Source organism: Lissotriton helveticus, chromosome 2_1, assembly GCF_964261635.1.
Source record: "Lissotriton helveticus chromosome 2_1, aLisHel1.1, whole genome shotgun sequence".
Taxonomy (NCBI): Eukaryota; Metazoa; Chordata; class Amphibia; order Caudata; family Salamandridae; genus Lissotriton; species Lissotriton helveticus.
This window is the reverse complement of record NC_136059.1, coordinates 602661184-602675980: the sequence shown is the minus strand read 5'-3', so window position 1 is coordinate 602675980 and position 14797 is coordinate 602661184. Positions and strand designations below refer to the sequence as shown.

Below are 14797 nucleotides of genomic sequence, written 5' to 3'. Positions count from 1 at the left end.
TAGGATGCCTTAAAGGTGGGGTGTAAGAAACCAGGACCTGTTGGCAATGCCCTCCACCCCCCACTTTTTGCCCCCATTTTGACTACTGGATCCTGTTTTTCTGATTCTGATTGACCTCTAAACCTACATATTCTACCATATACTAGGAACATATAAGTAGGTGTTCAGTACGAATTGTAATTATACCTAATTAATATTAATTGTAATTATACCTACTTACAATGTACAATGCACAGGCCCTGGGTCTGGTTAGCAAAGCCCAGGGCAGGTGCTTTCATTAAATGAACATGGTAATTAGGTATAATAACAATTGGTACTGACAGCCTACCTGTAAATCCCTAGTATATGGTAGGGTGTGTAGGTTCAGAGGTCCAGAAGACTTAATATACTTAGGTGTGCACTATGTGGTGTCTGCTGTCATTTTAAAAGCCAGCCCTTCCATGAAGGCAGCTTTTAAAGTTCAATTATAAGCAAATTTGACTTTGGAATTAAAGGTACTGCCAAAGTAGAAAATGCCCTTATTTTTACATGCAGGTCACCCCTAAGGTCTCACCAATGTGCCTCAGGAGTAAGGTGCCTTGTAACTATAAGCAGGGACATTCTAAAATGTGATTTATATGTGCTGGTGAGGGAAAAACTGCCAATTTTGTTTGTTCCCATTGTAATGCATTGGCTTTATAGGCGAACATGGGAATACTTTAATAAAGTATAACTACTGATAGCAAGGAGCCAAAAATATAATTCAAGGACTAAAAAGAATAGTTATGATAAATCCAAAAACTTGCCATTGTTAGATTTGTTATATAACGATTACAGAAAATACGTTTTAAAACTTTCTTTTCTGTAAGCCAAAATCCGGCCTTCCAGCTGCCCTCTCCTGATTGGCCAGCTTCTGCCAGGCTGAACCAAGCTGTCTTAAAGAGGTCTGAAGTGGCCTGCTGGAGAGACAAATGATTTCCTGTGGGAGGAAAACTAAAACTGCAGAAGGCAGGATGGGGGTGGAGTAACCAAATTGGTCTTCAAAGAGGGAACGACACTTTAGGACAGCACAGGTTCAGCCACACAGAAGCCCCTGTAATTAGATCAGTAAAGGGCAAGGCACAAGTCTTATAAAAGGAAGTGGGGAGAGTAGCTAAGTCTGGCAGTAGGCAAGTGACATCAAGGCGCGTGCCATCACAACGCATAACGTTACAACCCATGAATAAGCATGTGGCATCACAGGAACTGATTGCACAGGAAGTGGCATCACTAGAGTGACATCAGATATTAAGACCTCACACAATGTTGATGAGGTATATTATGAATACATTTAAGCGCATTATGAGATTTAATAAATTAGAGTTTATGTCTAAGTTGTACCAAAAAAGTGGCGCAACCCTGACATAAAATCTGGTCCTGAACTTATACATTTTTTGTTTTACACCCTGCCTCAAATAAATTGGCAAAAGACATACAGATGATGGACAGAATGCAGAGCAAGGCAAACATTCACCCCCAGTCAAGAGATCTGAGTTAATCCATCGTCCTTTTGCTCACCATGCCACCCCAGTTTAGCTCCAGCCATGTGCAAATCAGTCTTGACCCTGTGCCTCATGGGAACAGTGCAGCCCGAACTGCCATGATGGTCCTTCCTGGACCAGAAACAAGTATTCTGGGACTGGTTTCGGGGCATCACCCTTCATCAGCCAGGCTAGCTTGAATCCAGTGGCACAGTGAGCCCAAGACCCATGTCTGGGCATACCCAGCACACTTCGGGTGAGAAAGCAAAAGACACACAGATGATGGACAGAATGTAGAGCAAATCAAACATTCACCCTCAGTCAACAGATCTGGGTTAAATCCATCGTTCATTTGTTGACCATGCCACCCCAGATTAGACCCAGCCATATGCGACTCAGTCTTGACTCTGTGCCTCATGGGAAAAAGGCCAGCTCAAACTGCCAAGCCAGGTCCTCCCTGGACCGGAAACAAGCATCCTGGGACCAGTTTCGGGGCACCACCCCTCATCAGCCAGGCTAGCTTAAATCCAGTGGCACAATAAGCCCGAGGCCCACTTCTGGGCATACCCGGAGCACTTAGGGCGAGAAAGCAAAAGAGACACAGAAGATGAACAGAGCTAAAGAATGAGGCGGGAATAAACCCATATCTGTGACTGGGGGCGAGTATCTGCAAAGTTTCAGCGCTCTGTTCATCATCTCCTTGTGTTTACAAAGTAATTGGCAACAAGAAACATGGTAGTATATCTGTTCTGCTTAATTGGTTGCAAAGTCTGCATTTTATAAACTTTTATGGGGTTAAGGCACCTGCTGCAGAGATCTTTTTGTGCCCAGTAAATCTCATGGAATAGTAATAATGGTAAGAAAACTCTGGAGTTTGGTGCTGTGTTTTGTGTAGTCTCAGATTTGAATAAAAGTAGTATAAAAGTTTAATGTGTCTCCTGCGAAGCATATCATGTAGCATCCGGATGACAGATTTTTATTTTATGTTGATAGGTAAGTGGGTTACCGCTTTTAACACTAAAGTCCTTTTGTTACTTGCAGTTCATAAATTGTAATCCTTCCAATATAGCACAATTAGCTATGAAAGACATGTGACTCTTACACCCTGTAACCCTCAAAGTCTTATGTAATACATATTGTACATTGATTTACATACTTACATGATTTATTGTCAATGCATAATGTATATGTTACATAAAGCACTCTGGCACCTGCATTAGAAGCGCTGTAAAATAAATAAAATAGTGCTATTTAAATTGTTATTTGTGTAAATGCTGACATTCTTACAGTGCATGCACTTATATACAGGGACTGAACAAAGACAAACGGAGGCCTCGCTGTGCATTTTTGTTTCCCCTCCATTGCACGTGCATTTAAGTGTGAGGATGCAGATCGAGTCCTGCCAGAATACGAGCAAAATGAGGCTTGATGGCCCTTTAACTTTGCCTTTATCCTTGGCACAGATGGAGGTGAAAATAAAAAGCCCCTTTCTCTGCCAGCACATTGCTTCTGGGAACGGAAAGCAGACAACGTGAGGCTGCTTCTGAACGTGTCCCGGTGTCTGAAATTAACATTCAGAGACGAGTTCAGCATATTTCTGTGGGGCTCAACTTCTTGGCAGGGTGCACAGCGTCCAGCCTGTGAAAACAGTGAGTAGACGCCGTGTATCCACGTGTACCCCAGACTTGTGCCCTAGTGAAGGGGCTGGAAGGCAAGTGCTAGAGAATCTGAGCCACGCCAGTGGGATTGCTTAGCCACATCTAACTTTTCAGGATAGACTTTCTCCATTTTGGATTTTGGAAGAATAGTGCGTTCTGGGACAAGAATATGTCACACTTTTGAAAAAGTGGTCATATACCTCGCTGGCACCCTGAATCCCATTGGTCAGGAGTGCCACCCTGCTTGATGCCCAGGAACACTGAAAACATATGGGAGAGCTGTGTGGCTAGTCAGATCTGCTTCCTTAAACAACAAGCATTTGCAATGCAATAGGTCTCGCATTAGGCAAAGTTTGAGCTTTTAGTATTGTAAATGGCATTGGCTATTTTTTTTTGCAGTAGTTACGTTTTGTTTTTATAAAAAGGGACATATAAAATATGTTGCATATTGACATATAATGATGCAGCCCACCTATGACTTATGCAGCAGCAAAATGGAGCAGCATTGAGATCAGAGTGCAGCTCTGGAGGCCACATGTCCACCCACATAAGAAATGTTAGAGGTTGTCCACTGACAAGTTTCCGAAATGGCGCCACCTCCTCTTCGCAACTGAATAATAAACAGATACAGAAAATACACACCACAAGCACTGCAATTTGGCAGCTGCGGCGTCTTCTGCATGATTATAGCCCCTCCCCTCCACATAATTCATCACTTGCCAAATAATGTATCACTTGCCACATAATTCATCGCTTGCCACATAATTTATCACTTGCCACATAATTCATGACATAATTTATCACTTGCCACATAATTTATCACTTGCCACATAATTCATCGCTTGCATGTGTGGGCGCGCGCGCGGCGGCGGCCTGTGTATGTGTGTGAGCGTGCGTGTGTCTTGGAGTCTGTGTATATGCGTGTGTGACTGTGGGGGAGGAGGGAGTTGCCTGTCTGGGTGCCTGCGTGTCTGTGTAAGTGCGAGTGCGCGCGTGTGTGTGTGTGTGTCTGTGTCTGTGTCTGTCTGTGTGCATGCATGCATGCGCGGTAGGCTGGGAGTATGGGAGGGCGGCGCAGGACGGAACGTGCGCGTTCGCGCACACCAATCCAGCCTGGACTGCGCTCGTGCACCTTCTCGTCCGTCCTTCCCTCGAGACAGCTGACTATACGTCTCCAACCCTGGAAGCATCCTTTGGATGCTAATTCCAGGGCGAGACCTAAAAAACGAGTGGTGTTTGTGGTAATCTAGGTATATTTGAAATGTCCAAACTCTACGCATCTGCCCACTGCCCTGGATTTATGCCTGCATAGTGTCTACAAGGTGGACTATCCACAAGAGTGAACATTGCCAAAATGTTCATTTGCAAATGCATTTTTTTTTCTCCGCATAGTTTTGAAGTTTTGGAAACCAAATCACATGAACCCAAGAAAATAAAGGAGTGTGAATGTGCTTCATAAAACCATGTTTCACTGATACCCCAAACTTTACTGGCACTGAGCGGGGGTGTACCACAGGCCCCTGCAGCCCCTGTGGCGCCCAGGGCCCCCATCCTTTCAGGGTCCCCCAAAGCGTCCATTCCACTCAAGGCCATGAATATCTGTGAGCTATGGGAGACAGAGCGGCACCTCATCTTCACATTCTGCAGGGGGGCATCATTTACCTTACGTCACTGGCACGGAGTGTATATGCGGAACATCAATATCAAAGTTTTCTAGAGCTTGTGTGAATGCCCACAGATTTACCAGTTTTAGGGCGTTCGCCACCTTGCCAATTTTGAGCAACCCTCCAGTGGCGTCCGGAAGACACCTACGTTCCCACCCTCATGTTGAAATTTCCAACTGCAGGAAATCCCCCCCGCCTGTCATGTTTTTTTGTCATAAATTCCATCTACGGGCGATGATAATGACCTGTCACTAGCACCCACAATGGCACTTTTTGTGGCCGTAATGTCAGTGCAGGTGAGGTAACCTATTGGCCCGCGTGCCTGGAAACTCTTGCGCGCGCCCCACCAGGCTGCTCTCTGAGGTGAGGTAAAATGCTGTGCGTGGTGGAAACGTTTCCTGCGGTACGTCTCACAGAGTCGAAATTCTCCTGCCAGGTCATTTCTGTGTTTGTTTCTATTTTCGCGTATCCTAGTGACGGCTTCACATTTTTATAACCTAATAAGTCACTTCCACCTGCAATAACCCCATTGATACGTCGAAACTCTAAAGGACAGTGGTAATTTGATTCTCACACTTGTTTAATTGATTAGTGCGCTTCTGGGTAAACGTTTCACCACTGAACACACAAATGCTTATTCCAGGAAATGGTGCTTCGCTTTATGAGCGCTGCTGATCTGATGAGGTATTTCACTGCAACAATTGATACAGGAGAGTCTATAAATTGAAGACAATGAACCAGGTTAGCGCACGGCATCTTTTTCTGCATCAAAAGGCATTGCACAACCAAGCGGGGCAGAGCGATCCGAAGTGAACCACTGGAGAAGTTTCAACACTATAGAAAAACTTTGCATGACAAACCGTGCGGCTACAGTTAACAGTCCAGATTCCAGTTAATAGCAATAAAGTACATTTGCAAAACAAAAACGAAACAAAAAAATGTTTCACGAATTTAGGATGTGTCATAATATCACACGCGGTATTTTTGCACAAATAACGGTACATTTACATTTACACATGAAGGAATACGCTATGTGATACGTACACATTCACAAGTATAAATCCGGAATGCTGTGTTTACATATGCGGAAAATCCGATCATATGTATAGTCAGTCACGAAACGGGGACTCTCCTAAATGATCACGAGTAAACACATCAGAGACTGACAAGCTTACATGCCAACACGTCACTTTGCCGGCCTGCGAGCAGGAAGTCAGGCAGGCCGGCGCGACAACAGGAAACAGGAAGTAGGAGGGCGGGAGCCTACCCCGCCTCCCACGGAAGAGCCGGAAGAGCCGCGATTGGTTGCAGCACCGGAGCAGGCAGGAGCCTACCCTGCGCCCCGGTGCCGAAGAATGGAGGAAGAGTCCTGCTGCCGGTGAGTGGGGCTTCGCTTTGTGGCTGGCCTGCGAGGGCGGGAGGGGGGCATGTGTGGGCGCGCGCGCGGCGGCGGCGTATGTGTGTGAGCGTGCGTGTGTCTTGGAGTCTGTGTGTATGCGTGTGTGACTGTGGGGGAGGAGGAGGGGGTTGCCTGTCTGGGTGCCTGCGTGTCTGTGTAAGTGCGAGTGCGCGCGCGTGTGTGTGTGTGTGTGTGTGTGTGTGTGTGTGTGTCTGTGTCTGTCTGTGTGCATGCATGCATGCGCGGTAGGCTGGGAGTATGGGAGGGCGGCGCAGGACGGAACGTGCGCGTTCGCGCACACCAATCCAGCCTGGACTGCGCTCGTGCACCTTCTCGTCCGTCCTTCCCTCGAGACAGCTGACTATACGTCTCCAACCCTGGAAGCATCCTTTGGATGCTAATTCCAGGGCGAGACCTAAAAAGGAGAAGGACTGCCCTGCTGAAACCCTGATCTGCACCCTAAGGACTGCACTCAGAAGGACTGCACCATCTAGTACTACATCATGAACGGCTTTTCCTGACTTCACGGGGATTAAGGAGTGGACTAACTGAAGCCTACAGGTTAACAGAGCCCACCTGCATTATCTCCACCAAGAAGTCCCCATCTTGGAGTGCATCCAGTGGACTTTTAAGGTTTTGGCCAGATGCATTGTGACAATTGTAGTCCCAAAATCCCAAGGACCATCTCAGAGCTTCTAGTCTCCTGGATTGGTGATATGGATACTTTGAACCCACAAGAGGAACTTCAGGAAGCAGATCCAGAAGTTTGAAGAAGTTAAGAACAACTTTTGTAAAAAAAAAAAAGCTGCATAAGTTGATCCGGAGCATGTGGGAGTTGTAGTCCCAGACTCTAAGAGGCAAACCATAGAATCTGAACCCTTGGCTGACCACTTTCCTGCATCAAGAAACACTTCTGTAAGTAAGTGTAAAGAACTCTTGACTTTGTCCAGGTCCAGCAAACTTTTTTTTAACCCTTTAAGTTTCAGCGAGGACATCGCCGACTTCATCAGCCCGCATGCCCTCCCCTCCGCCGACTACATCCTCCTGGGGGACCTCAACTTCCACCTGGAGAACAACAGCGACCGCAACACCATCACCCTGCTCGACAACCTCGCCAACCTCGGACTCAAGCAGCTGGTGTCCACCCCCACCCACCTCGCCGGACACACACTCGACGCCGTCTTCTCATCCAGCAAAGACATCGCCTTCAGCCACGCAACAGGACTCCACTGGACGGACCACAGCTGCGTCCACTTCACCTTCAAAAGAACGACGATCCACCACCACCAGCAACAGGTTGCCCGAAGAAGCTGGAACAAGATCACAGCCGACCAGCTCGCCGCCTCCCTGAGCCAGCACCCCCCTGCCGGCTCAGCGAACCCCAGCCAGGCCGCCGACAACCTCACGAAGTGGATCAGCAACTGCGCGGACGAACTCGCCCCTCTGAGGACCCCGCCCAGCAGACCCGGCAGCAGAAAAACCCCATGGTTCACCGACGAACTCAAGAGCTCCAAGAATAACTGCCGAGCCCTCGAGAAAGTCTGGAGAAGGGAACCAACACCGGACAACATGACCACCCTCAAGCTCGCCACCCGGAAACACCACCAACTGATCCGCGCCACCAAGAAAAATGCATACAAGGACCGGTTGGACAACAACGCACACAACTGCAAGGAACTCTTCAACATCGTGAAAGAGCTCTCCAACCCCAACGCCGGAAACAACGACATCACCCCGTCGCAAGACCTCTGCAACTCCCTCGCCTCCTACTTCCACAACAAGATCGCGGACATACACAACAGCTTCAGCATCCAACCGACGCACGCCACGACCGCAGCAACGCCACCCACAACCACCCTCCGCGCCTGGACTCCGATCAGCACCGAAGACACCATCCGCACAATGAACTCCGTCCACTCCGGATCTCCGACCAACCCCTGCCCTCACCACGTCTTCAACAAGGCCGACGCTGTCATCGCACCCCACCTGCGGGACATTATCAACACCTCCTTCGACACCGCCACCTTCCCGGAGAGCTGGAAGCACGCAGAACTCAGCGCTCTACTCAAGAAACCTACAGCGGACCCACCGAACTCAAGAATTACCGTCCCATCTCGCTCCTCCCGTTCCCAGCCAAAGTCATCGAAAAGACCATCAACAAACAGCTGGCCGCCTTCCTCGAGACGAATGGATCCCTCGACCCCTCACAGTCTGGCTTCCGAGCCAACCACAGCACCGAGACCGCCCTCATCGCTGCCACCGATGACATCCGAGCCCTGATGGACAACGGAGAAACAGCGGCCCTCATCCTCCTAGACCTCTCCGCGGCATTCGACACTGTCTGCCACCGCACCCTAGTGCAGCGCCTCGGCAACATCGGAATCCAGGAGAAGGCGCTGGAATGGATCACCTCCTTCCTCGACGGAAGAACACAGAGAGTCCGCCTACCACCATACAAGTCAGAGGCCACCGAAGTCATCTGCGGCGTCCCTCAAGGATCCTCGTTGAGTCCCACTCTCTTCAACGTCTACATGAGCCCCCTCGCGGCCATCGCACGCCAACACAACCTCAACATAATCTCCTACGCCGACGACACCCAGCTGATCCTCTCCCTAACCAACGACCCCGCCGCCGCCAGAGCCAACCTGCACGAAGGGATGAGAGATGTAGCCGAGTGAATGACGACCAGCCGCCTGAAACTGAACTCAGACAAGACGGAGGTCCTCATCCTGGGCTCCTCGCCCTCCGCCTGGGACGACTCCTGGTGGCCCCCCCGCCCTGGGCTCCGCACCCAAACCGACGGACCACGCTCGCAACCTGGGCTTCATCCTGGACTCTTCCCTCTCCATGACCAGACAAGTCAACGCCGTCTCCTCGTCATGCTTCAACATCCTACGCATGCTACGGAAGATCTTCTGGTGGATCCCCACCGAGACCAGGAAGACTGTCACCCAGGCCCTCGTCACCAGCCGACTGGACTGCGGCAACGCCCTCTACGCCGGAACCACCGCCAAGCTCCAGAAGAGACTCTAGCGGATCCAGAACGCTTCAGCCAGACTCATCCTCGACATCCCACGAAACAGCCACATCTCCGGACATCTGAGAGACCTGCACTGGCTCCCCGTCAACAAAAGAATCACCTTCCGGCTCCTCACCCACGCACACAAAGCCCTACACGACCAAGGCCCGAGCTACCTCAACAACCGAGTCAACTTCTACGCTCCCAAGCGCCACCTCAGATCAACCAGCCACGCCTTCGCCGCCGTCCCACGCATCCGAAGAGCGACAACAGGAGGAAGGTCCTTCTCCTACCTGGCCGCCAAGACCTGGAACTCCCTCCCGACCGACCTGCGCCTGACCCAAGACCACCTCTCCTTCAGGAATAAGCTCAAGACCTGGCTGTTCGAGCAGTAACGGCACCCCCCTCCTAGCGCCTTGAGACCCTACGGGTGAGTAGTGCGCTCTATAAATGCCTTGATTGATTGATTGATTGATTTAAGTGCTATTTGCTTCTAAGCGCTAGTTTTACTATTAATCTTTACAAATTCATACCTCTGGTTCCCTAAGTTGAATTTCTCTCTTTTTGATGTCTATTTGCTCTTAAAATATAATCTATTATTATACATTTGTTGGGTTTTTATTGTGTATTGTGTCTTACTTTTTAATGTGTTGGTGTTTTTAAATGCTTTACACCCATCTCCAAAATTAAGCCTGCCCGCTTGTTGCCATCTACCAAAGGATGAGCAAGGGAATCATTTATTGAGACCTTGACTTAACCTTATATTGCCTTATTACTAGTGGTGGGTCCGTACCCTCACCTACTAATAACTCACATTCCAAAATAGGGGCAGTGTGGAGTCTAGATGCTTATGGAGCAGGGTTTTGACACCATCCAGATGCAGGAGTAAGTGGGTTTGCACAGGAGTTCTCATGTCACTTTCTAGGAGAGATGGTTTTACTTTATTTAGTAGAAAGAGCTGGCGCCAGGCCACCTTTGTTGTCTTGGTGATTTGTTCCCAGAGGGTGAGACTATTGCCTAGAGGTAACCCAAGAAACTTGGCATTGGTTGGAAGTAGCGGTTCAAATCTGTCAAGATTCATGTTGTTCAGTCAGGTCTGGAATAGCTGTGGAATAGTCAGAATTCTGTTTTGGTCATGTTAGCTTCAGGTAGGTAACAGACATCCAGGTCTGGATGAGGCCCATGCAGTGTTCGAATGTCTGGAGTAGAGCAGGCCTATTAGGGTTGTTCCAGGCTGTCCCTTAAAGTATGGAGACGTGGAAAGGGTGGTCAGTGGTGACTGCTGTGGGCAATATGCCCTAAACAACAAAAAATGCCACCAAGCTTGTAGTGACATATATGATACCTTTGTTTACCCAACACACACAAACGTACTCGCTCTCTCCTTGGTTTGTATCACTTTATTCAAACATGGATGTCATTTTATTCTATGTACAATTTATACACAAAGTAATTGACTAGAATACTTCGTAAGACTCAAAAAGCAAATGTTTCAGATTGTAATCTTTCTTTTCAGGTCGAGCTGTAAGTAGTGCTAAATGTATACCAGAACTCATGTCATCAACACCTTAAACATACACAAGGAAGGGTTGCAGACCAGCCCAATTTAGACATTGCTTCACAAAGGGATTAGTCACACTATGGGTTCCACAGCGGTATTCGTACAAGCGCCTTGAGACACTTGCGGGTGAGTAGTGCGCTATACAAGTATCAATTTACTATGGATCAGGCAAAAGGACTACTTCTGTACAACTTTTAGCTACCGGTTATTGGGTGTGTTAGTCCACCTGCCTAAAAGATGTTCCCCGCTGCTGTGCATGATCAGTGAAGTAAAGCATCCATGTACTGCAATGAAAGCACATTTTGCTCCTAAATGGATTTCTACAAGCCTATGATTCTGCATCAACTGATTTTCCACTCAAGCGTAAGTTTGTACCTCAATGTATGTTACTCCCAACGAAATTTGTACTCCTATTAAGTGTTTCCATACTAAGGTGATTTTACACTACAATGCCATACCACAATGCTCCTTAGACTGCTCTTGAAAGTGGTTTTACATCTAAATTTGAGAAGTGCAATTAATGTTTTCCACACTTGTTCTGATGTGGTACCATGTGTGATTTTGCATCTGAATTTCATGTCAACCAAATGTGATGTCATTTTGATGCACTCATTTTATGATTAATGGGACAGCTTATTATTGCATTTTCTTTCTGTTCTGAGAGTTTAAACCTAAATATGATACTACACTTGTGGCAACTTGGCACCAAGATTGATTTTGCATCTGTATGTGTGCTCCCAAATGCCATTTTACCCCTAAGCATGTCTCCACACTCCTTTAGATGTTGCAGCAAGGGTAATTTGACACTTAAATGGATTTTTCTCCCAAGTGTGATTTTGCGCCTATAATAGGGTATAGACCCAGGGGTTTTAATACAGGGATGGGGAGGAGAGGGAGTTACTGTTTAATCCTAGTAGGGTTCTTTTTTGATATACAGTAATGCATTGTTACCAATTGTCTATGTGATGAACTGTCCTTACATGTATATCATGGCAAACTCACTTGGGATATGTTTGTATTATTTGAAATGGCAATATAATTCTGTTTTTAAAAAAAGAGTGATTTTGCTCTGAAATGTGTTTACAGAAGCAGGTTTACTTTGCACCAATGGTGATTTTGCACCTAAAAGTGGTTTTCCACATAAATCGGATTTGTGTTTTATAATGTTTTCCACACTAATATTGTTAGATCAGGGATCATTTTGCACCTCAGTGTGCTGTAAGGGGGCCACACCAGTGCGCATCTTTAACACTTGTGACATTTTTCTCTTTATAGATATCCCACAGCTGCATTTTGGGGTTGTCCCACACTGAATCCGATTCTCAAGATCAGCAGCCTATACATTTTTAGCATGATATTATTGTGACCACCAAACCTAAACAAAGATGTCAGATCTAAAACAAAGACATCTTCATCAGGATGTTTTAAGCAAAACTGCAAAGGCCACTAGCCTTAAACAGGGAGTCCTGATGGCCAACATGGAAACCTTCCCCAGGAACAAATACCTTAGTCTCCGACTCAGTTCTATATAATACACTTAAAAAATGAAAGTATTCTGGGTATATCCTTCTGGAACAATATCCCACACGTTTTCTTCTTAATCTGAGGGCCAAATATATCTTACAATAAAACAAAGTATCTGATGTTAGCATAATCAGAAATGAGACCTACCTAACATCTTTGTATGTAAATGGAAAGCTCATGATCCAAACTTTTGGACATCAACCTCCTTATCTTCACAACACTGTTCAATAGCCTGTAGGCATCTAACCCTCTTGCCAAGTTTAGGGTTATTAACACTGATACCAAACTAACATTTCTACTGAATATGACTTCTCTATTCCATCCATCCCCATTATCAACTATACACCCCTCAAGGAATACAACTAAACAGCATGATAATTCAAGGTGGCCAGGAACAAACCTACCCCTCTACAGAAACTGACATACTGTCAAGGACCAAACCCATAGGGGTTGTGTAGCCAACACAACCCCTATTGATTTAGCCTCCATCTGTCAACTAACTTCCTGGTTAGGGCCAGCTACATCAAAATACCAACACACAAACTGACTCTCCACAAAAAGACTCGACCAACCATAGGCATGTGTCACGAGAGGAGTGATGCTCACCTCATACATGAAAAAACAGTAGGGAGAGCAAGGGTTTCTGTTCACATGCGTGAACGGGGAGTACTCCTGTACCCCTGGGTATATCAATAGAAACAGAAAAAGGAGTCGCCTTAGGTAGCAGGGCGGCGGACGGAAGTAGGTTAACGGCTTCATACCGCTCATCAAAACTAATACGTTTCATAGTGAGGATAACCTTTCCCTGCCCTATGATGTCTATCAATACCCCATTGAGATTATTTTGATCATTTTTTTACGCTTACCCATTGTGGTATAAGCTGACACCACAGGCACACTTTTGCCCTTTTGTGGTCCCAGAGAGTAGGACCGGGTGCGTCTTTTAGGGGACGCAGACCATCCACTCCCTTGGTTTTTTTGGTCCTGAAGAAAACCTGGTTAAATTATACCTTTACGGTTGAAACATGTAGACCAGACACACATAGAGATACATGGGCTCATAATCACCCTCACCTTATCTCGCCATTGTTTTTAACATTGTCCAGTTGCTTGAAAATAAAGTTTTATTTTTCCCAAGTTAAACCAGGACAATTTTTAACACACTTACTATTTTTTCATGCACCTTCACTCACAACCTACTCCACTGTAAACAGGTGTTGTAGCACACCCTGATGACGCTAGGTCATTAGGGTGGACCCCGATGATGAAGCATGTCACCACTAGGTGGTGAGTGAGGGTTTTTTTAACAAAAGGAGAATTTCTCACTTTTGTACAACCACACACCCTATTAGGAATCTGTGATTCCACGTTGGTGGTACTCCTTTTTCTGCTCACCTCATACAGCCACTGACCAAACCACAAATTTACTACCCATAATGATCTGCCTCCTATAAAACCTGTTGAAGCTGAATAACCATCATGAGATGATACAAAGTATGCAACAAACACACAAAAGGTGATGGGAGGAATGCTTGCAATTTGTCTAACCACTTGCAATTGCATGGGATAGCAATCCAACACGTCGTACTTTTGCCCACCAAGCCACCTCATTTTAGACCCATTCATATGCAAATCAGTATGGACCCTGCTCCACTAGGAACAGTCCAGGCCGAATTTGCAGGCCAGGTCCTCCTTGAATCAGTTTTGGGTTGCTTGGGTTCCGGTACGGAGAAGACCTGGCTTGGCAGTTTGGGCTGGACAGTTCCTATTGGGTTGGAATGGTACCCTAAGCGATTCCCAGTATTTAGACTTATTGCAAGAATCCTCCATTCAGCTTTTGTGTGAATGACAAAGTGTGCAAACCATACTTCATTGCCTCCCCACAAACTCTTCTCTCCGAAGGTCTACTCTCCTGATACCCCCCCACCTCCGCAGCACAACTATTCCGGAACAGCCCAACGTACATACAAACTCCAATGCTCTGAAGTATTTATCCACACACATTGCCTCTAAAATACCCCAAACAACATATCTAGGTTTGCAGCTACATTCTACCCACGATGGTACAGTGGCGCGTAATTATGTCTTTTGGCAACTACACGGTCAGATCTTTCCAAATGGAAGACCCATGGCCTTTCCTGGTTGGAACACCTGGCTGCAGTTGAAATAACGCTCTTGCCACAAATTATTTTCATAATGCAAATGGTGCCACTTCAGATTCCCTTGCGAATGCTGGATAAACTACAGTCCTTCATGTGGGCCTTTTTTTGGGCGAGCAAGTATGTACGGATGGCTAAACCAAGAGCTTATCTTCTACAGGCGGATGGTGGTCTTGGAGTGCCTAATTTACAATGCTATTACCAGGACACATGTTGGAATAAGTCACCGCAGAATATAGCTGTAATTACTCATCAGACAGCAAGTTTCACTATAAGATTATGCTTGATGAGTATAGTTGCCAGGGAAACAGAGT

At 46.7% G+C, this 14797-nt stretch overlaps 1 protein-coding gene across 2 annotated transcripts in view; it reads right to left on the bottom strand.

Annotated features, from left to right (window-relative positions):
- The window catches only part of CCDC125 (coiled-coil domain containing 125), a 294065-nt gene that overhangs the window by 263110 nt on the left and 16158 nt on the right, over window positions 1-14797 (bottom strand). Inside the window, exon 2 of one of the 2 annotated variants that reach the window (XM_078675305.1) lies at window positions 2660-2724. The exons of the other annotated variant lie outside the window; for it this stretch is intronic. The gene's annotated coding sequence lies outside the window, so the exon portion shown is untranslated. The remainder of the gene's footprint in view (window positions 1-2659; window positions 2725-14797) is intronic. 2 annotated transcript variants of the gene reach the window in all.